The sequence below is a fragment of the Gopherus evgoodei genome, chromosome 3 (assembly GCF_007399415.2).
Source record: "Gopherus evgoodei ecotype Sinaloan lineage chromosome 3, rGopEvg1_v1.p, whole genome shotgun sequence".
Taxonomy (NCBI): Eukaryota; Metazoa; Chordata; order Testudines; family Testudinidae; genus Gopherus; species Gopherus evgoodei.
In genome coordinates this window covers 100,785,222-100,813,095 of record NC_044324.1, presented here as the reverse complement: position 1 = coordinate 100,813,095, position 27,874 = coordinate 100,785,222, and the positions used below count along the sequence as shown (strand labels likewise).

General features: G+C 41.6%; 1 long non-coding RNA gene across 1 annotated transcript in view; it reads right to left on the bottom strand.

Moving 5' to 3' along the window:
* The window catches only part of LOC115648506, an 81,406-nt gene that overhangs the window by 42,404 nt on the left and 11,128 nt on the right, over positions 1 to 27,874 (bottom strand). Inside the window, exon 2 of the long non-coding RNA XR_003999578.1 lies at positions 12,347 to 12,577. This is a non-coding gene — a long non-coding RNA (uncharacterized LOC115648506). The remainder of the gene's footprint in view (positions 1 to 12,346; positions 12,578 to 27,874) is intronic.

Sequence of the window (27,874 nt, the reverse complement as noted above, 5' to 3'; positions counted from 1 at the left end):
GTTTGAAGAACAGCCATATTGATTATTCTTCTACAGGAAACCTGATCCAGAAGATGTCACCAGAACACAACGTACTCTAGTACTCATAGAATAAGGAACATTAATGGAAGGATTTATAATTAGATAAAAACTGCAAACAGATCATAAAGTAGGTCTGAGAAACTGTTAAATAAAAGCTATTGTTCCTGAGAGCAGATAATAAGCTCTTACAACAGCAAGAATTTTGGTACACTATTAAAGCGTTAAAACTGTCAACTGACAGTAAGTTGCCTAAAAAGCTCATGGTGATAAAATGTTTAGAAGAATATTGTTTAAAAAAGTAGGGAACAGACTATTTTTACAGGTTTACTGGGTTCTTGTCTTTCAGTAAGTAATAAAAACACAGGCAGGGCCGGCGCTTCCATTAGGCGACCCTAGATGGTTGCCTAGGGTGCCAGGATTCAGGGGGCGGCATTTTGTGCGCTCCCCACGGGGCGCACGGGAGCTTCTGGTTCTGCTCTCGTCGTGCTGTCAAAGAAAGACCTTCTGCCGACGTGCCGTGGAAAACAGCGCAGGCAATTGAGCAGCTCAATGACTGCCGCTGTTGCCTGCGGCATTTCGGCGGAGGGTCCGTTTTCAGCAGCACGATGGGAGTGGAACTGGAAGCTCCCGCACGCCCCATGGGGAGTGCACAAAATGCTGCCCCCTGAATTCTGCCTAGGGCACCAGAAGCTCTGGCGCCGCTCCTGAACACAGGTACAGTAACCAAAGAACTGGTTTCTTTATTTTTTTCACCATGGTTAACTTCTCACTACTTTAGGCTTCTCTGTTTCCTTCCTGCCATCTGAAATGGAAACTATAATATTCTGGGACCAACATGGCTACAATAATACTGCATAGAAAGTCTGTTTCAGTCATTTCTGCTACTTCGTCCATACCCCAAATGACAATTTTTTAAGTGAATGAGTGAGAATGGAAAAAGAAACATACAGAATGTTTTGAACTGAAACAGGCACTGGAGATCAGGTGACGGTTGAAGTTATAGGAAGGCTGTACCTGGTAGTTGAGGAAAAAAAATTGCCTGTGGTTACACATACATGTGATTGCAGGTATGTAAACTGAGGTACAAGTTAGCTCTAATTAAGTACCTTTCTAGATTTCATGTTGAGAAGTCAGACTGAATGGTAAGTCACTTGCCTTGCCAAGGGTGCACAGCCAGGATTTCAGCCACACACAAACTCTTGTCTTGCAAATCGACAAGTCAATGAAGCACAGAGAACATACACATATCTATGCCAGAGCTGCTATCCTGTTTTACTCACAAAATCATTTCTCTTTCCCCTTTTCACAGGCTAGGAGACAGCACTAAAACACATTTCTATTTACTCTTAATTACTTTTCAAAAATAAAATGTTGCCCAAACTGCAGTGTCTCTCTCTCTTCTTCATCAGCAGTATCAGGCAACACTAAACAAGACAAGGCACTAGAGAATAAACTATAGATAGAGGACAACCCAGCAGGGTGATCAACTAGATCACCTAGAAGATCTTTTTCATTTTCCCATCTTTATTAATTGTTGGTACACACGGACCTCTACAAGCAGAGCGACTGCTGTATACACTGATATCAAAGTTCTATAGTAAGGCTCAACCTCTGCTCTTATCTTTTATTAGATTTCCAATCCCATTCTCAATAGGTGTTACTGCTCCATTTGCTGTTGGACACTGAATATACCATCCTGTTCCATGAATTGCAGGTAAGCACAAAACTCTTGAATGATGCATCGGTGAGCAAGGTGTTCTACTGTTTACCTTTTGCTTCGCACAGAGAACATTTCTCCCCTCAATATTTTTGACCAGCTAACCGCCATCCCTGGGTGGTTAAAACACTGTCCTGCTAACAGCACACTCCGTCCAATCCCTGGCCAGCCTGTCAGCTCTCGCTGACACTCTCTGGGAAGCCTCCAGCCACCTGATCAACTCTACCCTTTTCTAAACCCTGGAGTTTCTCCGCTCTGGCACAATAGCTATGTCTCTGGGACTGGGAAGAAGAGACACCCCTTCATTGCTATAAACCTGACTCCTGCATTTGAAGGATTGCTGGGATGCTCCTTATCTGAGCCATTGCTTTACCTTTCCTGCTTGGTTCTTCTAACAACCCCTTTTGATTTAATTGCATGACAACCCATCATAAACTGACACAGAGGCATACACCATATTCATACAAAATAGTACACCTATTTCTCAGTTTGTCACAGGTGGAGAGTTTTGTGATGTGGAATCTTCTCCACTAAGAAATAGACTGAACCAGCACCAATTCATCTCACATACATAGTAATGAAGAGGCTTGAGATTTTAATAATGTGCTGTTACATAAATCTTGCCTGGATTTGAATGGGTGACAGACGAATAGTAGTGCATTATAGAGCCTATTTCCTGACTAACCCCTGCTGAGGCATTTTAATTTTCTACAGAGAAACTGGATTTCCAGCTATCATGCAGATACTATGGAAGAAAAGAAGCAAATATGCACAATAATTCTGTTAAATATAAATAATGCTGCTAGCATTTACTACTTCCTCTCCCCCAATAATTCACTTCATTGATCAACTCCCACACACAAGGCCTTTCTGAATGTTAGTTTAATTTAGGAAAGATTTTAAAAAGCACAACTGCATTGACATTTAAGCAGTACTATAAAAACATTCAAGCTGTGATGGCAAATCTATATTCTTCCACATTAGCATTATCTTCACTATAAATACACCTACAAAACATCATGGGACATTGCTCAGTGGTATCTGAAAACATTTTTTTTCAGGAATTCATTTAGGGTTGATGTAAAGAAGAATATAGAATAGTCCTAGAACAGTGTGCATTCTCTCATCTTTCCTCTGCTTTTATTATTTAGCTATGTTTTGATTAAGAGAACAGCCACTGACTCCTATATATCCAGTTTATTCCAGAGCTGTCCCATTAGTCTAAATTGAATTAGAGTTTGACCTGCCTCCTGAACAATTACTTCTGTGCCATATTCTCCCTCATCCAATATGATTGGAGCGTTCATTACTTTATCAGCAGACATAATTCCCCCACGTCCATCTGGAAAGATTTCACCAGCTTCCTCTCTCTCTTATTGGGGAAGATGGATTAAATATTAAACAGTACTAAAACACATCAAACTCCGAAGCACCCAGTTTCAGTTTCACCCTTCCCCTCTGCAATGAAATTATGTGAAAAAACAGACCAAGTGTTTGAAAATCACTGAATTATGATTATGGTAAGCAGACACAGGAGGTTATACTCATTATATTGCTCTAGTTCTGACTACTATATCAGAGCTGGGTAATTTCTAGCTTTTTTTACATAAATGATTAAATACCAGTATTAAAAAACTCTGAAGGGTTTGTTACAAGCCTCCTTTGTCAAAAGCCTAAATCAAATAACTTCTTTTTTTTTTTTAAAAGACACTGATTTTTTAATTAAGAGTTTAAGGTTTGGGTTTTGTTCCTCATTTTCACTACCAGCCACCAATGAGAGTGAACATAAAGTTATTTATCTGCACTGATAGCCCTTTTCCATTTAGCAAAGCACTATTTTTCCCTTGCATTTTGACCAGAACTAAAATGAACATGGCCATTTTTAAAACAACAAAAAAATAATACCTTATTGTACCAGCATTTTTTTTTTAAATGAAGTATAGTTTTGGGAACAGGGTTTGTTACTTACTTCTCAAAATGACTGAGCAAGGATCACAAAAAATTGCTCCAATGTGCCACACTTTCTGATGACTGAGTAGAAAATTTAATTTATAACAAACGTTTGAATTCACAGGACTCTGTACGTCAAACTAAACTGAGTCCTGAACTACAGTACATTTTTAAAATGGGATAAAGTAACTAAGGACATACCACAGCTGTTCAGGTTATCTGTTTTCCCTTAGAATCCATGCAATCCCATTTAAAATATATTAGCAGGTGAAGGCAGTCAATGACCTTTTGAACATTCAGAAAACTACTTTCAATAAAGACACAGAGTCAGAACAACCCACAGCTGACATCATTTACAGTAGTCTTGTTACTGGGGCTTCGGCTGCCTGCCAGAACTGTTTCAGTGATCATCAACACCCACATTGCTGAAATCAGAAATCTGTATAGCCTGCCAATTAAGTCTTCACAGACTTGGGAGTCAGATCTTGTGAGTGCCCAGCTCAGGGACAGACAAGCCATACTATGCATGTGATCTCAAACATTTTTTTTATTTTTCATTATGTGGGTTTAACCTTGCAGTATGCTGAGTCTAGAAGAGTCTTTTGTATTAAGCTTGCAGTCTGTTCACCTACTCTTACTAGATGTTAAGATAGCTTGATCTTGCATAATGCACTCTCTTGGCGAAATTTGCACTACGAGGAATTCTTACTTTATTTTCTATTCCAGAGGGAGGGGAGAACTGACCACAAAAATGGGCCTTTGGAATTCCTCCGTTCTAATCTTGCCTCTGACATAGCTCTCTCTGTGACTTTAGGAAAGCAAATAAGGTAATTATGATCTTCAAGGGTATGAGAGAATTAATCAGTTTGATCTCAGCTGTAAGTGACAAACAGAGCCCAGTGTTACATCTCCCCACTGAGACACAAAATGCCTCCTGCAGCTTCCTGGTGCACAGAAGAGGTGTGCCCGCCTGCTACACCTCCTAAAGCTGGCCAGTGTGGGTAGGTCAGAGCAGTGCCTTTCCCGCCTCCATTAGTGTGGCCTGCACCAGAGAAGGGCACTAGCAGGGAGCCATTCCTGTGCTGGAGGGGTGGCAGGCGCGAGTGAGCATCAGGGATATAAACATGCCTGGCAGCTGAACTGGACTGGCTTTTTCCATGCCTCGGCGCCTCTGCATAGAGGTCATTCGCAATCTGGCTTCTGCTGTTCATCATGAGCTTGGAAAATGAAAACCACTACATATTATTTTCATACCCAAAGATTTAAAAACAAAACAAAACCCACACAACTGTTTGGCTTGTTAGAGTTAATGAACTGATTGTTAGAACTGCAGAGTTCTCTATTGAAAGAGAGGTTCTGATGTTAACAGTGTAGTGTTGTTTCCCATCATCCATGCTTCAGTCAACAGCCATACCATTCACTGTACCACCCAGTGCTTGACAGATTTGGTACACTTGGACGAAGCCAAGACCATCAAACTTCTTTGACTCAGAAGCAGAGTTTAAAACTGCAAATGCAGAACACTGCACTTAAAAATACTCAACTCTGAAGAGATCATAAATGCAAGATTAAAGCTTTAAAATAAATGCAAAAGCCATTTCTTGCATTATGTGTTTCTCAGTTATGCCATTTTAAATTCTCACATAGTGATAACAAAACAGGCCAAATCTGCATGTCTGCCAGTCTGCATGTTGATATACTAACCTATGCTGAAGCTCAGCAAGTAATTAAAAAAAATACTCTAGAATGGAAAATCAGATACCAGCATCTAATACTGAGTTGGGAATCAATATTTCCTCCCAAGAAGCTACTACAATAGAACATTACTAATTTTTAATAATTACTAGTCTCAGTCCAGTTTAGCATTTTGGCTCACTCTCCCTCCAGAATATAACCTAGTCTTGTTCTTCATTAATATACGACTATGTACTGGGGGAAGTAAGTGGAGGAAGTGCCCAGGGGGACAGCAATTTTAAACTTGATTAGAACAGAGGAATTAGTTGTAAATCAATCGTTGAAGGCAACTCGAGTGGAAGTGATCATGAAATGATTTCACAATTCTAAAGAAAGGAAGAAATGAGAGCAGCAGAATAAGGACAATGGACTTCAAAAAAGCAGCCTTTAACAAAGTCGGGCACCGCTATAGCATGTCTGATGAAGATGCTTTATGTCAACAGGACAGAGCTCTCCCATCAGCATAATAAAACCACCTCCTTGAGCAGCAGTAGCTATGTCAGTGGGAGAACCTCTTCCACCAACACAGCACTGTCCATACACCAACATAAGTGCCGGTGTAGCTTATGTCACTCATGGGAGTGGTTTATTCACACCCCCGAGTGACATAAGTTATGCCGACATAAGCTCTGGTGTAGATATAACCCCAGAGAGCTGATAGGTAAGGTTCCATGGGACAAAAATCTAAGGGAAAAACGTTCAGAAGAGCTGGCAGTTTCTCAAAAAGACAACAGTAAAGGTGCAACAGTAAGCTATGCTGATATGAAAGAAAGATAGGAAGAACTGTAAGAAGCCAATCTGGCTCCATCAGGAGGTCTTTAGTAACCTGGAAGTCAAAAAGGAATCCTACAAAAAGTGAAAACATGGACAGATTGCTAAGGGTGAGAATAAAAGAACAGCATATAGGGACAAAATTAGAAAGGTTAAGGCACAAAATGAATTACACCTAGTAAAGAACATAAAAAGGCAACAAGAGTTTCTATAAATACATTAGGAACAACACAAAAGTGTAGCTCCTCTATTTAATGAGGCCAGAGCACTAATGATGAATGATGTCAAGAAGGCAGAGATATTTAATGCCTATTTTGCTTCAGTCTTCATTAAAAATGTTAATGGTGACCAGATATTAGTTGTGTTAAGAAACAATAAGAGGGAAAGAACACAAGCCAAAACTGGGAAACAAACAGGTTAAAGACTATTTCGGTAAGTTTGACGTATTCAAATCTGGATGGTCTTAGAGCACTTAAGGAACTATCTGAAGCAATCTTAAAACCATTATTAGAAGAGTAATCTGAGAATTGACTTAAGGCTTGTCTACACTTACTCCAGTCGGCATTCCACCTTCCCGGGAGGTGGTAGTTATGTCTACGAGAAAAGCCCTCCCATTGATATAGCACTGTTTACACCAGGAGTTCAGCTGGTATAACTGCGTCACTCAGAGGTGTGGATTTTCCACACCCCTGAGCAACATAATTATACCAACATAAGTTTGTAGTCTAGATCAGGGGTAAGATAGTCTGCTCTTAAATCTTTGCTGAAAAGCAGAAATAGGCCAAGACATCTGGGTTTTCAGTCAGAATTACTAGGTTAAGGATTTAGGGAGTTTTAAGGTGCTAATGAATAAGATAGTAAAGACTCTTCTTCCCTTTTATGCACACCATTTAAGGTTGTTTAAACCCAGAACTTAAATTCTTAACTAAACTCTGGCGATACATATAATTAGTCATCTTCTTCCAACTCCAGGGTTACTGATCTTGAAATAATCCATGACCCTGCTTTCTGTACAGGTAACTCACATAGTACCTATATATGCCCACTACTTTAGCTATCTGATGGACCTTTTACCTAAATGATTCTGCTTGTTCCAAAAACAACATTTTCTTTTTCAAATGGCTTAGTTATCTGGCATTAAGCCTGACATCTTTTGAAGCCTTGTTATCTTCTAAAACCAGAGCAGCAACACACATGGTACAGTTTCCCCGCATACAAGTCACAAGATTCACAACTCAGAGTTATAACTGGCAAAAGACTGTTGAAATCCTATTTAAATTATAATGAAATAATTTATCAATGCTTATAACAAAAAGGTCCTTTTACTTATTAATTCACTGGCTCTGGGAATAGTGTTTGTTAGTTAACTACTTTCTGCGGAACATGCTATTTTTGATGTGACCTCTAAAAAGGGGACGCAGAGAACAGAACAGACATCAGCCTTCCTGACTTTAGCATTCTAATAAAAATTATTTTGGGGAGTGCAGTGAATTAACAGCAAAACAAGGTATTTGCCACCAATGCACAACTGATTTGAAATATACAGAGTGAGAGAGAAGTTACTTGACAGTGTCTCCTTTTGTGTCTGAACATCTTTAAACTATAGTTCTCCAGTAGCCCGTTGCCTAGTATATCTTATTTTAATTAAAGTTTTAGTACGGGCACCAGATCACTGATCAAACAGCTGTTATGCTAGGGAGCAGGATTTGTTCATTCACCACCTGGGTAGCAGGGGCTGAAGAAGACTGCAGAGCCATCTAGCTCAGCTACCAGGAAAGGGAGAGCTTCATGTTACTATGTTACTCTAGCAATTTTCCCTTTCATGGATTTGTGGAGCAGCAGTGGAAAAACTCCAGAGGAAGCTGCATCTTTTTCAACAAGTGGGGTGATAGGCCAAAAAGCCTTTGCTGTTGGGTGTGGTCAACAGTTTAAGACTCCTTTTTCACCCTCAACCAAAATTTTAAAACAAGACTAGAATCAAAATCTACCCCTCAGAGTATTACTCTTTGTCTTTTAAATCTTCTCTAGTTATGCTCCAAAATCAATGCCAGTGAAGAGTCACACATGAAGAAGCTGTGTTATATTGTGTGGATCTCTAGATACACAAATAGCAGATATCAAACTTCGGTCTGACAGGCCTAAATCATCCCCTCCTGGGTTACATAATTAGCTCTCCATACTATACGACACCATAGAGATTCTGCAAAATAAAGTGACAACTTAACAGAATGTCACTATAATTGTGACATTATTGACACAAACTGGGACCGTATAGATCATTGTTGCACCCAAGGTCCTGCAATGGCACCAAATCAGCTATATAATTGATCCATTGAGAGCAGGCAGATACACCTTGTGACTCAGCAAGGCACGCAGGGACCTGCCTATGGACAGAACGCTAAGGTTTTTCCATGACGTGCTGGGTGGCCTGTGTTTGTGTAAGGGGACTGTTGCCCCCTTATTAACATTCAGTGGGGGTGTTTTGGTTGGCTAGTTCCCAGCACTAAAAGATTGGGGAGAGGCCAATGCTCCAGGTCAGCCTCAGCCTCTGAGCCTGATTGACAGGGCGGGCAGGCTAATCAGGGAGTCAGGAGGCCAAGGGGTCCCATCCTCCGTGTGAGCTGGAATTGCCTGGGACAGACAGAGTGGGGCCGAGCTAAGGAGAAAGCAGGGGCCCAAGCTGAGCTGGGGAGCAGAGCTGTGCCAGATCCAGAGGGGCCAGAAAAGCAGCTCAGGAAGCAGGTCAGAGTTGGAAACAGAGCCAGAGACAGCCCAGGGAGAGAGCAGATCCTGTGCTGGGAGCAGAGCTGCAGCCACAGAGCCAGGTGTGGTGAGCAACTGGGCCAGGCAAGGAGGGGGACCTTGGGCAAAGGGCCCAGTGTGGAAAGATACCCCCAGCCAAGGGTCCTTGCAGGCCAGACTGGGAGGGGGATCTTAACCCGATGGGGGGCTGATGCTGGGAAGAAGGGTCCCACCACCCAAAGTCCGGAGGTGTGTGGCCACCACCATTGCAAGTGTCCAACCCACAGCATCCCTGCAGCAAAGCCAGGGCCTAAGAAGGAGACCCGGGACTTACAACGAACAGACTGTGAAGTGCCCTGATGTCCAGAGACACTGTTCGTAATGTTCTCTGCCACAGAGCAGAGTGATGTGTTTTCCTTTAACCTTTCCCATTTTTCCTTATTCTTTTTTTAAATTAATTGTTAAACAATTTGTATTTGCTTTAAATTGTATGAAATGATCAGTGGGTCAGGGAGGTGCCCAGTGCAGAGAGAGCACCCTGAGTGAGGACACCGTAGCCCCTGTCCCAGGTGACCACAGCAGGGTTGGGGTTGAGCCCCCCAGGAGCCCAGCCTTGTTGGGGTTATGAGGACTCTGCCAGACAGGAGCGTGGAAAGGGAGTCCTTAAGGGCAGGGAGGCCTCTGGGTAAAGGAAGTGGGAGCAAGGATTCAGATCCTTTCGCTAGCCCACTTCACTGGGGTAGTGCAGAAGCCAGGAAAGTTCCCCACAATAGCAGGACCATTCCCCCGCTTACATTTGGAACAAAGGAAGCACAAGCCACATGGCAAAAGGACTATAAAAGACAGCTGCATCATCTCTATTTTGTCTTCAATCCTGCTCCTTACCTCTGGAGCAACTTTGCTACAAACTGAAGCTCTGAACAAGGGACTGAATGACCCATCCCCGCTGTGGATGTACTCCAGAGATTTGATTTGAACCTGCTGTTTATTCCATCACTGCTACAAGCCTGAACCAAGAACTTTGCCATTACTGTATGTAACTGATTCCATTTAACCAATTTTAACTCTCATCTATATTTCTTTCTATGAATAAACCTTTAGAATTTAGATTCTAAAGGATTGGTAACAGTGTAATTTGTGGGTAAGATCTGATTTGTATATTGACTTGGGTCTGGGGCTTGGTCCTTTGGGACCGGGAGAACCCTTTTTTCTTTTACTGGGGTATTGGTTTTCATAACCATTCGTCCCCAGAAGGAGCAGTACTGGTGGTATTACAAGGGAACTAGATAGAGTATTTGAGGGAATTGCTTGTATGACTTCTGGTTAGCCAGTGGGGTAAAACCAAAGTCCTCTCTGTTTGGCTGGTTTGGCATGCCTTAATAGTAAAGGAACTCTAGGTTTGGGCTGCAACTGCCCTGCTCTAAGCAATTTGTCCTGAATTGATACTCTCAGTTGTGTCTCACCAAAGGTCATATCATTACACTGTCATGTCAGAATACAAACAATTTAAAGTCCTAGAGGGCTACATTCCACTTACCATCAGACTACCTACCCAGATTTGTCATTTTAATAAGTGTTTTTTTGCTTTCTGGTCCAACCACACTATGGGTAGAGCCCTTCAAATCCACAGGTATCTGCTTTATATTCGTGGACCATTTTTGCGGATCACAGCTCAGATGCAGATACGTATCTGCGCAGGGCTCTGCAGCGCACACTGACCTGAATGGAGCAGCTGTCACCCAGCCTGCAGGCTCCAGCTTGGCTCTCTGAATCATGCAGCAAGGGGAATTACCTGCTGGGCATTCTGGGAGTTGCAGTCCCCGCTTGCTTGGATGGAAGAGGTAAACTACAACTCTCAGAAAGGAGTGAACCAAGTGCTATTTTGAAAGAAGTGTGGTTGTAATTTAAACTAGCAGGCGGCAAAGGCATGTGCTTTGAAGAGAATAGTTACTGACGCTCTCTGCCTGAACTGGGTCTGCATGCATTACAGCCCCCACAGCTGCATAGGGGAGTCTGAGTCCACCCCCCACCACTGCCACTGGGAGGGCACTGCTGAACCCGAGGCTCAGGATTGTAGCCTTCCTACCTGGAATGGGGAAGGAGGTACTGTGGGGGTAGAGTACGTGGTTGGGAAGGAGGTCTCTAGGGAGAAGTGGGGAGGTGGTTGGGGGTCAGGAGCTTGACACAGCCCTGTGTTACTGTTTCTCAATGACCTGTGAAGCTGTTTAGAGCCTGCAAATCCACGGATATCTGCAGCCACAGATATCCGCAGACAATTTTTATGGATCAGATGTCGATACACATTTTTGCATCTGTGCAGGGCTCAAACTATAGGATCAATTCTGCAAATGCTGAGCACCCTCAATTTTGATTAATTTCACTGAGAGTTGGGGAGCTCAGCTACTCACAGGACTGTTCAGCAACCATCTCTGGAGCCTTACAGATCTATTTGTCATCCTTAGAACATGAGGTGCCTTACATTCGTATGGAGAAATTTACACCAGCTCCAGAGGGCATGGGTGAAGCAATCAGCTTTGCTTACGGCTGAACACTCTGCCATTGCTGCCTGCTCATGTTTGCATAATTTAAATTGAAGGGATTTTCTTTTTTAAATCTCAAACTCAACACATCTCCTGTCCCTGACATAACTGGCTGTCAACGCAGCAGTTTTCAGCATCTCAAACTTCACAAGGCAAAAATACCAAGGCAGCCAGTGGTATCCAGACTCAAAACTAACAGCAGCAGCACAACAGACATAAAAACAAATGAAGCATTCTGCTTATCCGCTGCTTAGATGCTTCTTTCTGTCTGTAATATATTGGATTTTGTTTTACCAAGGTTCTTGACCCCTTTGTCCAATCTTCCATTCAAGTAATGGTCCGTAACATGGAAGAAAAACAAAAACAAACAAAAAAAACCCCTGATCACAGCCTGTACTTCCCTACCAAGAAACTTTCCATTTGGTGAACCTTATCCACTAAAGACAGATTATCTGCAGATGGCTGGTGCATGTATTAAAGATTCACCAAAAGGTAGGGAAATAGCCACAGCAGTCTGAATTTGCAGTTCTGACAATGCAGTCAGGCCATCCCCTCATGGCCTTATTATTAAAGAGATTGACTTCTGAATGCTGAACTGAGACATTGTGCAGCTTCAATATTTTTTTCATTTCACAGCAGAGAGTAATTTTCTGCTAGTACCTTACAATGCATCCCAGGAAGTGAGGGGAGGGATACCCTCTGTGAGTTACTCCATCATCATTCCACTCACCAAGGCATACCAGCAAGGCATCGTACTTTGCTCCGCTTTCCATTCCCTCCCCAAAATTCTAGCAATTGCCAAATCCTGTTCATTGTTCTTCCTCAACATTGCCAAAATCTGCCTTTTCTTGCCCATATCCAAAACACGTACCTGTGTCTCGGTCAGTTCCCACCTCAGCTACTGAAATCTGCATCCTTCTTGCCTTTAGCTTCTTAATTCACTCCATGCTAGCCCATCCAAAATCCTGCTGGCAAAGCAATCTTCACCACCACTCTGACCACATAGTTCTCCTCATCAAATACCTTCACCCCTTTGCATAAGCTTCTGTATCAGGTTCAAGTATGGTTGCTCTTTTGGGTTGTCCGCTCATTCTCTGTGTACCTGTGTTCAAAAACAGACTCCAATGAGAAACTGCTGAACTTGAATTAATATGCAAACAAGAGAACATCAATTTAGGCTTGAATAAAGAGTGGGAATGGCTGAACCATTACACACATTGAATCTATTTCCCCATGTTAAGTATCCTCATGTCTTCTCATCAAACTATCTGAAATGGGCCATCTTGATTATCACTACTAAAGTTTTTTTTTCCTCCTGCTGATAATTGCTCATTTTAATTAATTAGCCTCTTAGAGTTGTTAGGGCAACTCCCACCTTTTCATGTTCTCTGTGTGTATATATATATCTCCTTACTATATGTTTCATTCTATGCATCTGATGAAGTGGGCTGTAGCTCAAGAAAGCTTATGCCCAAATAAATTTGTTAGTCTCTAAGGTGCCACAAGTACTCCTGTTCTTTTTGCAGATACAGACTAACACAGCTGCTACTTTGAAACTTGCTAGGAGAACTTGAGAGCAGCAAACAGAGGCAGCTAACAGGAGAGTTTTAGATGGAGTTTGGAAAGAGAGCATGAGAAACTTTCCTTCCAGGTCCAGCTCTACATTCAACTCCATAATGGCCAGCAATGGAACAATGGTTGAGATCTGCAATGCATGTGCCATGTTTTCTTTCCTGCCTGAGGGCAGAAGGGACTTTCCTGTATATGAAATGCAAGTTAGCGGGTGTGCTGCAAAAAAAAAGATTTGTGGATTGGAAAGGCGGGTTAAGATGCTGTAGAGAATCAGAGAAGCTGAGGAGTTCCTAGACAATCAGGGTTTGGGAAACATCAGTACCCCTGGTTAAATGAAGAACAAAACTGGCCACCAAGAAGTAGGGGAGAGAGGAACTCAGAGAGGAGGCTGGGCAGTTTGTAACCACCAGGTGCAAGAGGTCAAGGAAGAACTCTACATGTCTGGAGATAGATGAAGACAGGCAGGCTGGGGCCTGGAACTGAGACATGATGCAGCACTCTAAGATTGGATAGGGGATTATTCACACAGGCAATAATGACACTTTGTCATGGAATCTCTCACAGATAATAGACAACTTCTGGGTACTCAGAAGGGTGCTGAAGAAGAACATCTAAGTGAGCTTCTTGGAGATCTTCATGTCCCACAAGCAAAGGAAGACAGAAGGCAGAAGATTCTGGAAGTGAACTCCTGGCTACGTACGTGGTACAAGTTGGTGGATTTGGGTTTTGTGGAATGTTGGTCCACCTTCTATGGGGAGAGAGTCTATATAGTTTGGATGGCCTCCATCTCAGTAAAAGGGAAACCAAACTTCTAGGTGACAGACCAGCTAGTGCAGTGAGAAGGGTGTTAAATTAATAACAAAAAAGGAGGAAGTAAGAGGGAAGAAATGAGCACACAGCACAAAAATGTAGGTGTTGAGAATAAAATTAATCAAGAAACCAAATGACACACAGAGAACAAATTCTTTAGATGCCTAAACACTATTGGTAGAAGCCTGGATAATAAACAAGTGGAACTGTATTTACTCACTTATGAGCATAAATTCAATCTACTTGATATTACTGAAGGGATAATTCATATGACTGGAATGTTTAAAATTAATGGTTACAACCTATTTAGCAAGGATCAAGCGGGCAAAAGGGGAAGGGGGGCACTTTATGTAAAAAAAATGGCCCATTCCCAAGTCACTGTTAACTTCGAAGAAAATTATCTTGAAAGCTTTATGGATCATTGTCCTAACTGATAAAGTACCAAGCATTAGCTGGTATCTGCTACAGACCACCAAAGAACACAAAGGAACAGGTCTCATGCTGACAGTACTAAAACATCCTTGGATTTTCTAAATATTCCAGATAATATAGTCTCAAAAAGCATTACATCCAAGAGGGAGGATTCCTACATCCAACCTCATCTTGACAGATAAAGAGGAGCTGATCACAAAAAATTAGTGCTAATTTAGGTGCAAGTGATCATGACTTGATCACATCTGTTATGGGCAAACAGAAGAAAGTTCAAACCAGTAATTATATATACATACACATACACCCACACACATACTTGGGGCTTTAAAAGGACCATTTTCACAAAGCTGAAAACAATTATAAGCTAAATCAACTGGGAGGAAGAATTTAAATCAGAAAGGTGTGTATTATAATTGAAAATTGTTTAAGAACACTTTACTTGTTGCCCAAAAAGCCACAATTGAGGAAGAAGACCATACAGGTTACAAAAACTGACCTGCTTAGAGGAAAATTAATTGGTATTGGTCCATTACTACATAGAAATGGTGGAATTATCAATAATGATGCAGAAAAGGCAGACATGTTCAATAAATGTTTCAGTTCTGTATTTGGGAGATCAGCCAGATGATGTAGTTATATCATATGAGGATGACACTCTTTCCATTCCACTAGTATCTCAGCAACATGATAAACAACAGCTTCTGAAGTTAGACATTTTTAAATCAGCAAGTGCAGATGACTTGAATCGAAGAGTTTTTAAAGAGCTGTCTGATGAGATTGCTGGACTGTTAGTGTTGATTTTCAATAAGTCCTGGAACACTGGAGAAGTTCCAGAAGACTAGAAGAAAGTTAATGTTATGTCAATATTTTAAAAGGGTAAATGGGATGATGCAGGTAATTACAGGCTCAACTGTCTGACATTGAGCCTGAGCAAGATAATGAAGCAGCTGATACAGGACTCAATAATTATATTACTTTCCTTAAATTCTTTAATGCCAATAAACATGGGTTTCTGGAAAATCGATCATATCATACTAACTTGTTATCTTTCCCACCTCCCCCACCCCCGCAGAGATTCCCAAACCAGAAGGGACCATTGTGATCATCTAATGTATCTTGCATAACACAGGCTACAGAACTTCCCCAAAATAATTCCTTTAGAACTAGAGCATCTCTTTTAGAAAATCTTGATTTAAAAATTGTCAGTGATGGAGAAGCCACTACCACCCTTGGTTAATTGTTCCAATGGTTAATTACTCTCACTGTTAAAAATTTACACATTATTTCCAGCCTGAATTAGTCTAGCTTCAACTTCCAGCTATTGGATTGTTTTAAACCTTTCTCTCCTAGACTGAAGAGCCCATTATTAAATATTTATTCCCCATGCAGGTACTTAGAGACTCTAATCAAATTATCCTTTAACCTTCTCTTTGTTAAGATAAATAGATTGAACTCCTTGAGTCTATTACTATAAGGCATGTTTTCTAATCCTTAATCATTCTCATGGCTTGTCTCAGAAACCTCTCCAATTTATCAACAGCCTTGAATTTTTGTGGACACTAGAACTAGGCAGAATTTTCCAGCTGCAGTTACACCACTGCCAAATACAGAGGTAAAATGACCTCTGTGCGCCTACTCCAGATTCCAGTTTATGCACCCAAGGATTATATTAGCCCTTTTGAGCACCACACTGGGAGCTCATATTCAGAGTATTATCTACCATGACCCTGAATCTTTTTCAGAATCACTCTTCCAGGATAGAGTGCCCCATGTAAGTATGGCCTACATTGTTTGTTTCCAAATGTATGTTTACAGTTAGCCATATTAAAATGCATGTTGGTAAGATGGATGCAAGCAATGTGATCCAGATTGCTCTGCATCAATGACCTGTCTTTGTCATTATTTACCACTCTCCAAATTTGAGAGTCATCTGCAAACTTGCATGTGCTTAAGTTGTTAAAGTCTTTGGCACTTAAGCATATGCTCAAGCATTTGCCTAAGTACTTTACTCAACAGGGATGAAATTAAACAATTCCTTAAGTGTTTTGCTGAACTAGGGCATTACTGTCCACACAGTGCAGACAGGACCTCATTTAGAAAAAGCTATTCTCAATAATGTAAACACAGTAAACAGGATATACAATTCCATTTATCTACTTTGGAAGGACTAAAGGCTGAGTCAACCTGGCTGGAGTTCAAATCTGTGATTCTAGGAAACATTGGTAGGAACTGCAAAGCTATAGCTCAGATCGCTAAGCTACTCCTCCCCATGAGTTGGTTTGTACTTTGGAGGATCATCTTTAAAAGAACAAGGTACTGGACTGTGATGAGATATATAAAACTCACACTGGAACTGAAAGGATTAAGAAGCAATCCAGGGATCAGGCAGTCCTGTCCATCCCCACCTGCAGACTTTGGGCTAACAGTGAGAAGTAGGAAGTGGCCTAGGGAGGTAGCCTTAAGCCACTCCTAGGTGCTCGACATAATTGTTTCTCACAGTGCTGGAGCCTCACTGAGTGGAAAGGCCTGGGCTCCCCTACCAACCACCTTGATATGGAGGGCACAGAAACCTCCTCTTTTCCAAACTCTCCCTTGGGGAAGCCCAGAGAAAGCAGAGTCCTTGCAGATTCCACAACTGGAACTAAACACCCATAGGAGTCACTAAACAGATTGAAGGTCCTCCTGCCCTCCACCCCCACCTTTGGGAAGGTGTGGGACTTGATAGCTTTCTTGGGACAGGCAAAAAAAAGGCATTCCAAAGACACCCTCAAAGCCAGCAGGAAGAAGTGCAATATTGACATAAACGCATGGGAAACACAAGCCCTCAACAGACCAAAATGGAAGAGTACATTGTGGTACAGATCCGAGATCCAGCTAAGACAACAGAAAATGGAGAAGTGGGAAAGGAAGAAAGAACATGTCACAGCCTGACTCAATCCAGGATCCACCCTTTCCACTAGGAAATGTCTGTCCCAACTGCGACAAGATCTGTGGGTCCTGGATCGGCCTCATTAGCCACCTGCAGATCCACCAGCGGTAACTGGCTATCATTTTATGGAAGACAGTCATACTCAAACTCTGAAGGATTGCCGATGGTCTTCCTTGGGCCTTCCTTCAGCCTGCACAGACACATATTGCATTGGTTGTTGTTGTTTTTAAAAGCTGCACGCAGAAGGGGTCTCGACAAACAGTGTATAAGGTTTTTAGATCATGTTATGAAAAACTACAAAGATGCCTTACACGTATTTCTTATTGTCAATTTTTCAGCAGCTGAGCAATGGTTCTTCAGAGGACTTGTAGGTTCTGGACACCGACAGTGCCGAAGGGCAAGTGGATTGGGCCCGATCTGTTTTTGCCTAGATGCAAAACCAGATGCTCAACAGAATACCAAAACAGAGGAGGATGCTTATTCTATAGGCTTACACTATCTACAGTTGAAAGAGAAATTCGGTATTAAGCCTTTGCGAGTTCATAACCATAAAACCATGATGTGTACAATTGTGCAAGCGGCTGTGCACGGAATTATCAAGCACTGCCTGAGAGAGAAATAAAGTGAGGATTGCCCTGGATGCACCATAGATGCCCCCAGTCAGAGCATCACGACTGCATGTACTGGTCTAAAGACCAGTAGATGAGGTGCACTGTAAAATTAAATAAATTAGCAGTATTTTGCATATGAAGAGTGTGTTAAATATCATCATCATGCTGGGATATGTGCTGCAGTGCCTCTGTTTAACCCAGGAACATTTCGCTCTAGAGGCAGAATTGGTAGACAAAGTGACAGAGGCCGAGGACCCAAATAGTGTTTTAGATTAAACCATCAAACCAACAGATAAGTGTTGAAAACATCTTCTTTGTTCAGCAAATTACAAAATCTTGCTAAGAAAAAAAAAGTTAGAGCGTGTTTTGGGAATAAAATAGTGCATGTTGTAAAATAAAATAAAGATGCATGTTTTAAATAAAATGTCAGGTGAAAATAACAGTGCGAAGCGTGTTTTTATGGCGTTGAAGGGGTGTGGGGTTTGTCAAAAGGGAAGTAGGTTGTCCTTGCAATATATGTGCAGTTAAGTTACAATTTGTCAACTACAACAAGAGATATATGAGCGGCCTGTTCCTCTAACAAAAACCCACCAACCCGACCCAATCCTGGCACTTGTGTATGAAGGATATAGGCTGTTGGGGCATCTGGACCATTGCAAAGCAGCACCAGAACCCCTCTTAAAGCATACCGTCTTCTGCTTCGGCTGTACCTTTTCATTGTCTTTCTCCCCTCCTCCCCACACCCGGCCCTCAGCATTAGGACTTAATCATGACACTTCTGATTTCAACGTCTCAGGTCTCTCGTCTACTGGTTCTTATTATTTGATGATGTGCAGCATCTAGGGTTACAGTTTGCATAAAAGTGTTTTATGAAAACAAAACAAAAAATATTCTCTAGGGGCTTAGACAAGATACTGATAAACAAAACTGTAATTGTTGCTTTACAGGCACTGCTACAAAATATCTTTAAGTTTGTTTTTGTTAATACAGTAACTCCTCACTTAACATTATAGTTATGTTCCTGAAAAATGCAACTTTAAGTGAAACCATGTTAAGCAAATCCAATTTCCCCATAAGAATGAATGTAAATGGGGGAAGAGGTGGAGTTAGGTTCCAGGGAATTTTTTTTTCTTGCCATACTGTACAGTACTATAATTGGGAGGTACTCCCGCCTTATCCCACACAGGCACAACCCACTGGCAGTGGAGACAATGAGCAGGCAAGGAGGCTGAAGGTGCTGTAGGCTAGGAGAAGCACATTGCGCAACAGCAGCTTCCCCCACCATGGGCAGGGGGCTCAACCCTTGGCCCACCCACACCACCCCTTCCCTCAAACCCCCACCCTTAACCCACCTCTTCTCCTCATCCCTCCTTCCCCTTTACTCAGGAATCAGGGGAGGAAGGGGGAGCCTGCACGCTGAGTCCTCACTCCTCCCCCATCCCTCCTGAAAGCCACAAGCCAGCTGATTGCTGCAGGCAGAAGGTGGGGGGAAGAGGGGGAAGGTGGTGATCCATGGGATCTGCTGGCGAGCTGAAGGCACTGTGGGGGAGAGGGTGTAGGGGAGCTGATGGGGGGCTGCCAGCTGTGGACAAAGCAGGCAGCCAAACAACGTTATAGTGAAGCATTGCACAACTTTAAATGGAGCATGTGCTGTAACTGAGCCGGGATGCAAGACTGAAACAACTTTAAGTGCCAGGACGTTAAGTGAGGAGTTACTGTATGTCTGATAGGTCATAGGTTGGGTTAGATAATACCTCAAAGTGGGAAAGTGTTTCCAAGTGACGAACGCTTGCCCATGCTGAAGCATAACTAATACAGAATGGCTACCTACAACACCGTTTCACTAAAAGTTATCAACATTCCCCCTAAAACTCAAGACAGCTTTCCTACTCCCATGGCCTGATCTCTGTGGCTTTTTTTTTAAAAAAAGTTTTAAATTCGTTGTAAATTTGTTAGATTTTTAAAAAAATATTAGAAAAGAAGAGAGTGCGGTGGTGGGGGCAGATTCCTTATCTCTAGCAGGAAAAAAACAGCTAACTTTTTTATGTAAGCTAATTTTTTCTTGTGCTTTTTGTATAAATCCAAACTTTAAAAAGCAATCTTATGTATTTTTTTTGTTAATTTTTTTTTTTAATAAAAGATATGTAAACTCCCCTCAATTGCCAGTTTTCATATTCTTATCAGTTGCTGTTTTGGTACTTTAAAAACACTATTTTAAAAGGATAGGCTAGTATCTTAAGCCTTTTTAGTTCACTAAACTTCTACAAAATATCCCTAAGAGTGGCCTTGTTTTGTTACAGCTCAGTCAATACTGCTTTTTCACGTTAAACTTAAAAAAACAAACAAACAAAAAAAACAAACGAACATGCAATGCTTCAAATAGGCGTCACTGCATACAGAATATCCTTAAGAAAAGTCATGTTATGTTACCTCCCAGTCAATGCTGTATTTTCATGGGTTTTTTTTAATATAATGAAACACTGCATGTTTTGCAAGTGTTAAAAGTATGAGGGAAAAGTCAAGTGGTGGGGGGGTGTTCTTCAGATAGGCGCTCTCTGAGCATCATGCAGTCACAAAGCGATGGTTTTTCATCTTTTACAAGTCAGTAAATGGAATAGAATACTTGTTATAACTTTCACAAAGTGTCTTTCAATGTAATCTCACCATTTGTAAAAACTTTAACAGTGTTTAAAAAGTTAGGAAAGAAGTCTGTGTAAAAAAAAACCCAACAACACAGAAAACTGAAGGGGTGACCCCCTAGAGCAGTGGGTCTCAAACTGGGGGTTGTGACCCTGAGGGGGTCACAAGGTTATTATGGGGGGGGGGCACAAGACCAGCCTCAACCCACAAACCCCACTTTTCCTCCAACATTTATAATAGAGTTAAATATAAAAAGGTGTTTTTAAGGTAAGGGGGTGGGGGTCGTCACACTCACAGGCTTGCTGTATGAAAGGGTCACCAATGCAAAAGTTTGAGAGTGACTGCCCTAGAGCATTGGTAAGGCAGACCATAGTGCATGGATCACTGGCTAGCCCAGGAATCAGCAACCTTTGGCAAGCGGCCCGCCAGAGTAATCACCCTGAGGGGTTGTGAGCCTTGGAAGCTCTCTCTTTCCCCAGGAATAGTCCCAAAGGTAAGATCTCTCTCTCTCTCTCTCTCTCTGACTCAGCCACATGCTGCCTATCTTTGCGAAGGGCTTTCTTGTCCCTTTTTCTGCCATGCTCTCTTTTAACCTATCTTTATATTGTTCTCTTTTATTTAACTTTTTAAATGCTCTTTTCTTAACCTACCCTTATATTTAATAAACGTTTTACATTTTTTTTTTATTGTTTAATAACATGACAAACTAGGCCTTTAAAACCAGGATTTCTAAAGGTTCTAAACCTAACCAAAAATCTCTTTTCTTTAATAACTTGCCTCTATTCTTTCAAACTAACCCTTTAAACACAAAATCTATATTTTTCTTTAAGTGCTCTCTTTCTATTCTTTAATAACATTCCAAACTAGTCCTTTAAAATCATCTCTCCTTACTAAACCTAACCACTCTTTCTTGTGTACATTAACCTTTTCTTTTTTCCTCTAAACCTAACCAAATCTTTAAGCTCCTTTCCTTTACGTACTCTCACTCTATTCTTTCAACCTTTTTCTCTAAACAAATCAACCAAATGTATCAAAGCACAAGCACCCAACATTCCCCCGACAAAACAAAAAATGGCCCACAGTGCCAAATCTCAACACCAACAGAAACAGGAATGGAGGGTGGGATATAAGCCCAAAACAGGGCGTCAAAACCTCTCAAAAATACATGGCGATGAATGCTATCGAGCTATATACTACTAATGTTCAGTAGGTACAAAGCTGGGACAAGAAGTGAATGTCTGAAAATGGACGAGTACACCCATGTCCTTGGCTTGACTATTCATAACATCACGGCTTCCTAAAAAGGAATTTCTGATAGAGAGTCAGATGTGCATTTCACACACACAAATGTAGATGTTCATGAGGCAAAACAAAATAATGATCAGGATTTATTTGTACTACCTGTTGCTAACAACAGGATACAATGCCTCTCACCTCTAGATCCCTACCCAGATTGGTAATGGCAGAAAGTCTTTACCTGTTGATCTTATTCCTAGAGGTGGGCTAAGTTTGAGCCCAGACTGACACTTATCTAGTCTTGTCTCTTATCACATAAACTCTCCCATCAACCCCTTTGTTAATGATGGATGTTGCTTGGCAACAACAACTCTTTCTTAGCCTCTCTCACAACAGTCTCTGCATTTTTTTCATTGTTATGCACCTTCCAAATGGAATGTGTTCCCTGAGCTAGTCCACAAAGCCCCTAGTCTCTTCAAGATCCACTGCCTACAAGAAAATACCACAACTAAGGGAATTAAAGATCATCTACTTGGGTGGCAAGTTTGTAGAAATTTTGGTGGTGCCCAGAACCCGCCCCCCCAACTCTGCCCCCCAAAACTCTGCCCCCCACCTGCCTAAGGCTCTCGGAGGGGAGGTCTGGGGTGCAGGTCCTGGGCTGGGGATTAGGGTGCAGGAGGGGTGCAGCCTTTGGGATGGAGTTTGGGTGCTGGGTGTAGGCTCTGGGCTGGGGCAGGGGAGTGGGTGTGCAGGAGGGGGTGAGGAGTGCAGGCTTTGGGATGGAGTTTGGGTGCAGGCTCTGGGCTGGGGCTGGGGGCGTAGGAAGGGGTGAGGGGTGCAGGCTCTGACAGGGAGTTTGGGGGGTCAGAAGGGGTGTGTGGGAAGAGGGAGAGGGTGCACGCTCTGGGAGGGGGGTTGGGAATAGGAGGGAGTGCAGGGGTAAGGGCTGTGGGGCTGAGGATGAGGGATTCATGATGCAGAAGCGGGCTCAGGGCTGGGGCAGAGGATTAGAGTGCAGGGGGATGAGGGCTCTGGCTGGGGATGAGGGGTTTGGGGTGTTGGAGAGGCTCAGGGCTAGGGTGGAAGGGCAAGGTAAGGGCAGCCTGCCTTGCCATTAGTGAATGGCAGGCACTAGGACAGCAGACAGCAGTTCTGCTGGGAGCCGCTCCATGTAGGAATGTGCTACACTGGCAGCACAAGCAGGCAGGGGAGAGGCGCACACCGCTTTCTTTCAGGCAGGGACGCAGCAAGGGGTGGGGGGGGACGATGACACGCAGGGGGAGGGGTGGTAGGCGGAGGCCAGGACCCGCTCCAGGCAGGGACGTGGTGGGGGGGAATATTCCATGCAGGGGTGGGGTGGGGGGGAATATTCCTGGTGCCCGAGCACCACAAACGTATATAACTTGCCGCCTATGTCTACTTATCTTTCAAAAAATAAAATCAAAAGAGTGGGGGGGGGAATCTTGTATTGTGCTGTATTTGTGCTGCACCTGTGGCCTCTCGAGAGCACCGATACTATGATGAAAATGTTTGTTCCAGATTTCCAAAAGCTTTTTAAGGTTGATTTATATTTTCAAATTTTTTACAAGTTTAAGTAAAGCCATAGGCCTTCACAGCACCTCAATATACTAAGCCACTTTAAAATGAGCAGAAAAATATATCACAGAAAATCCTACTAGGTATTTAACACTTAGAATTTAAATCTAGTAAACTAATTTCCTTGAAACTTGGGTTGTTCTTTAAATCTCTGTGATGTATACAACAACACAGGCTTGAACAAAATCCATTCAAGCCATCCTTGAGTTATACAGGGACAAATTCTCTCTTTCGAACACATCGATCAAGTGTTTGGTTTTGCCTTTGTTTTTACAACCTAGCTTAACTGATTTTGCTGAAACTTTCCAAAACTATCTGGCTCAGGCAGGAAACCAAGCATGTGACTGAAAAAAGGGGATGATGGGAGCTGTATTTCAATCATAATGATAGCAATCATCACCATTATAGTACACACAGATGGGTAAACTATCCCCCAACTGGGGACTGGAGATTTTTTTGTTTTACAGTCTTCTTAGAAATGTCCCAATGCTCTCACAAACCTTGAAAAATCTGTAACAATAGCCAGGGTTAAATGATACCACATGACACTCCACTTTTGCTCCACAATGAGCTGCTTATTGAGGAGGGTCATAAAACTAGCCCCCAAATGACAACTCTTTTTTAACAAATTCAGAATTAAATTTCTAAAGACAATATATTATGTGCTATAATATGAGCACCAAGGCTGTACTCAAATGAGATACTCATACTAATGAGAAAACTAACAAAATGAACTATTTACATAGGGGCAGAGTCTGCCCCCTCCCCTTACTTACACTGAGGAGGCCCTTACTCCACAAGTAATTCCATCAATCTAGCCCTAAAATATTAAGATTTCTAGTCTCAGTGCATGGAATATGTTGAACCAGTCAGTGGGCCCACTGAAGGCAGATTTTCTGAAGAATTTTGTACATTTTAAGGTCCTAGAGCATTAGTTGAATTAGAAACAAATTTTCTCTTTTGTGCTGTACTAAACATAGGTTACATACCAATCAGGTAGTTAGAAATTATGCCATTAACTGTAATAGGGACAAAACTGGGCCCTAGTATAACAATATCATCCAGGAGTGGCTGTATACATTAAAATGTCATTCCCTAGAACGTGAAAGTGAGATTTACGCTTTGCCTGGGTTTTACAAACTTGGACTCTTCCTGCACTTTGTTGTTATAGTTCATTATTGGCAAAGTAATGTGGAAATGCTGACATGGAAGCATAAATATTTTATTAACACATGAAATATGTTGTACATCATGCACACAAGCTAAGACTTACAGCTCACTGCTGACTCCTAATGAGTTTTTGCACATATGCCAGGCGAGGTTTCACAAACAAGGGGCTTCTAATCAGATATGTTAAATCATTCACTAAAAAATAAAATGACTATAGGAGAGAGCTTCTTAAAGCTCTAATTTTGTAATATGTTTTTACAGATGCAGTCTTGAGATGAACAATAAAAAGTGAACATTAACATAACTCAGTATAATTAACAGCTATAATTTCCATTTTGTATTAATAAAAAGACTATTCCAAACAAGTATCTATGAACCTTTTTGCAAGTCAGTCTTGAAGTAAGACTTAGTAGTAACTGCACCGCACCATTTTTGGATATATTCTATCTTGTGACCTGATCCAACTCCTAGTAAAGTACAGGAAGAGACTCATCAATTTAATTGTAAATGGAATTGGGCCATTATTGTTGGTGTAGAAAAAAAGTCTTCTAATCCTTTCACATCTTAAGCTAGATCAAAATGTATACTGTAGGCCCATCTACTCCCATTAACATCAGTGGGAGAAGGACTAGGACCTATAAAAGATATCTTATGTGACAAAGTTTCTCCTCTATCTTGGTGGGTCCTGCGCTTACTGGTGGATTTGTTCACGTCAGAGATTCACCACGTGGGTCAAGGAACAGCCTAAAGACCGTCCCCTCTGGTAGAACCCACAGTCCAGGTCTATTCCTCCTGTGTCTGATCAGGAGTTGGGAGGTTTGGGGGGAACCCAGGCCCGCCCTCTACTCCGGGTTCCAGCCCAGGGCTTTGTGGATTGCAGCTGTCTAGAGTGCCTCCTGTAACAGCTGCATGACAGCTACAACTCCCTGGGCTACTTCCCCATGGCTTTCTCCCAACACCTTTGTTATCCTCACCACAAGACCTTTCTCCTGGTGTCTGATAATGCTTGTACTCTTCAATCCTCCAGCAATACACCCTCCCACTCTCAGCTCCTAACTCCTCACATGCACACTACAAACTGAAGTGAGGTCCTTTTTAAACTCAGGTGCCCTGATTAGCCAGCCTATTCTAATTGATTCTAGCAGTCTCTTCTTAATTGGCTCCAGGTGTCCTAATTAGGCTATCTGCCTTAATTGGTTCCAGAAAGTTCCTGCTTGTTCTGGAACTGTCCCTGTTACCTTACCCAGGGAAAAGGGATCAACTTAATCTGGGACTAATATATCTGCCTTTTAACACTCTCCTGTAGCCATCTAGCCTGACCCCTTCACACCATATATAATGCAACTACACTAAGGATATGTCTACACAGCAGTTGGGAAGTGTGATTCCCAGCTCATGTACATGTACTTGCATGCTAAAAATAGCAGTGTGGCTGTGTCAGCATGGGCTGATGCTCAGGGGAGCTGCCCAACTACAATCTCACACAATCCCCTGAGTACATACTGGAGTGGCTAACCTGAGTCACTGCTATTTTTATGTGCTAGCTTGAGCAGAGCTAGTGTGTAGGTCTACCTAAAATGGGAATTACACATCCCAGCTTCTGTGTACACATCCCCTAAACTTTGCACATAGGCTGGTTAATCTGCAAATGTGTCTAGTATTTGTGTTCAAACTGACTTATTGCACCTAATATTGGTTTGACTTCCTACTACTAGTGTAAAAAATAGACTGTTTGTACTCCTGTTACTTTCTGTCAACATAATTTTCTTCTGAAAACATGCATGGTCTCTGCAACGGTTTACATTATTAAACTTAGATATGTTCGCTTTGCCTTCCTGAAATGATGACTTTGAATCAGAAACAAATGGCTGTAAAAGAAGCAGAAAACACTCCCCACCTTCATAAAACCCTCCAAATATAGCTCGCTGTTTGCCAGTTGCCTCTGGAAACTGGTGTATTAATATTACTTAAGATGATGAATATTAGATTTGTGTTGGTGGTGGTGGGACGCGTCAACTGAAATGAAGGATCTCCTATTGCCATTTTACAAACAGGAGTTTTGTTTGAACAATAGCTGTAAAATATATATATATATATATATATATATATATATATATATATATATATATATATATATATATAAAAATAATTAGCTTTACTTCACTTTAATTTTACTTATTATGAAAACCTTAAAGACAAGTACACGAGTGCATCAGAAGCCAGTGAGGATTGTATGCGAGAGCTGCATAATTTTAAAAGCACCAAAAAACATTCCTCTCTTCATTTCAGAATAATTTACACTTGAGTCAGTAGGTCAGTTTAAAACATATGGTAAAAAAACAACAACTCTCCTGTAGCCATCTGGCCTGACCCCTTCACAATTAATATAGCTACTTTTTATTACATGAACACTGCTAAACAGAAAGCAAAGACATTAGAGATCAGAAATAACTGATGGATGGTTTTGATGATCTATCTAATCAAAGAGTTCATACGGTATTGTTCTTTATGTATATTCTGAAGTACTTTTCCTAGTCTAGGTTTATACATCTCAAGCAACATGGTTACTCACACTGCCTGTAGAAAACTATTTTTACAGTTTGATAGATCTCACTCTGAGCAAGTTAATATGTAAGCTAAAATTTCTTTTTCTCAATTTCATCCCACTACTTCTAATTATATCTCCAACCACACCTTGGAACTTAAAACTTTCAGATTCTCAGGGAGAGTTATAATATCCCTCCACAGTTGTAATTTACCCTATCTATAATTTTAAAATCCTCTCTCATCACAAATCGTTTTCCAGTCCCTTACTAACGTTTCCCCTTCCTCTCTCCATTTCCTTCAATTTGTCAATATCTTTCTGGTAGTTAGGGTTGGATTCTACTCTTGATGCAGTTGCACAGAAGCAGAATTTGACCCAGACGGTTTAACTTTATAAAGCATTAAATGCAGTCTCTGAAACGACTGAAAGACTTAAAACATGTTGTTGAACCAACACGTTGACAGAGTAATGCCTCCCACAAAGAAAAGGGATTTTCATTATTTCTGAAGTAATGACATTAAACACCAAACATATACATTCCACAAATACGTGTGAAGTTATCTGTAAAATAGACTCAAAATTTGAGTTGTGTGTTACTAAAATAAAATAGAAAGGATTTTGTTAACCTTTTAACAGATGCCTGAAAGGAGAGAGTGAATCCGGTGCAGGTTCCTATTTAACTGATATACTCATTTACATCTGCGGCATAAACACTAGAAACCCCGTGTCTCTAACTCTATAACAAGAAAGGTTTAACTACATTTTCAAGAACTGTTGTAAAAGTCTGAAGTGTTCTTACATATTTGAATGTATTAGCTTTTAAAGTCAGCCAGGAAAATTAAAAGGGAAGATATGTGT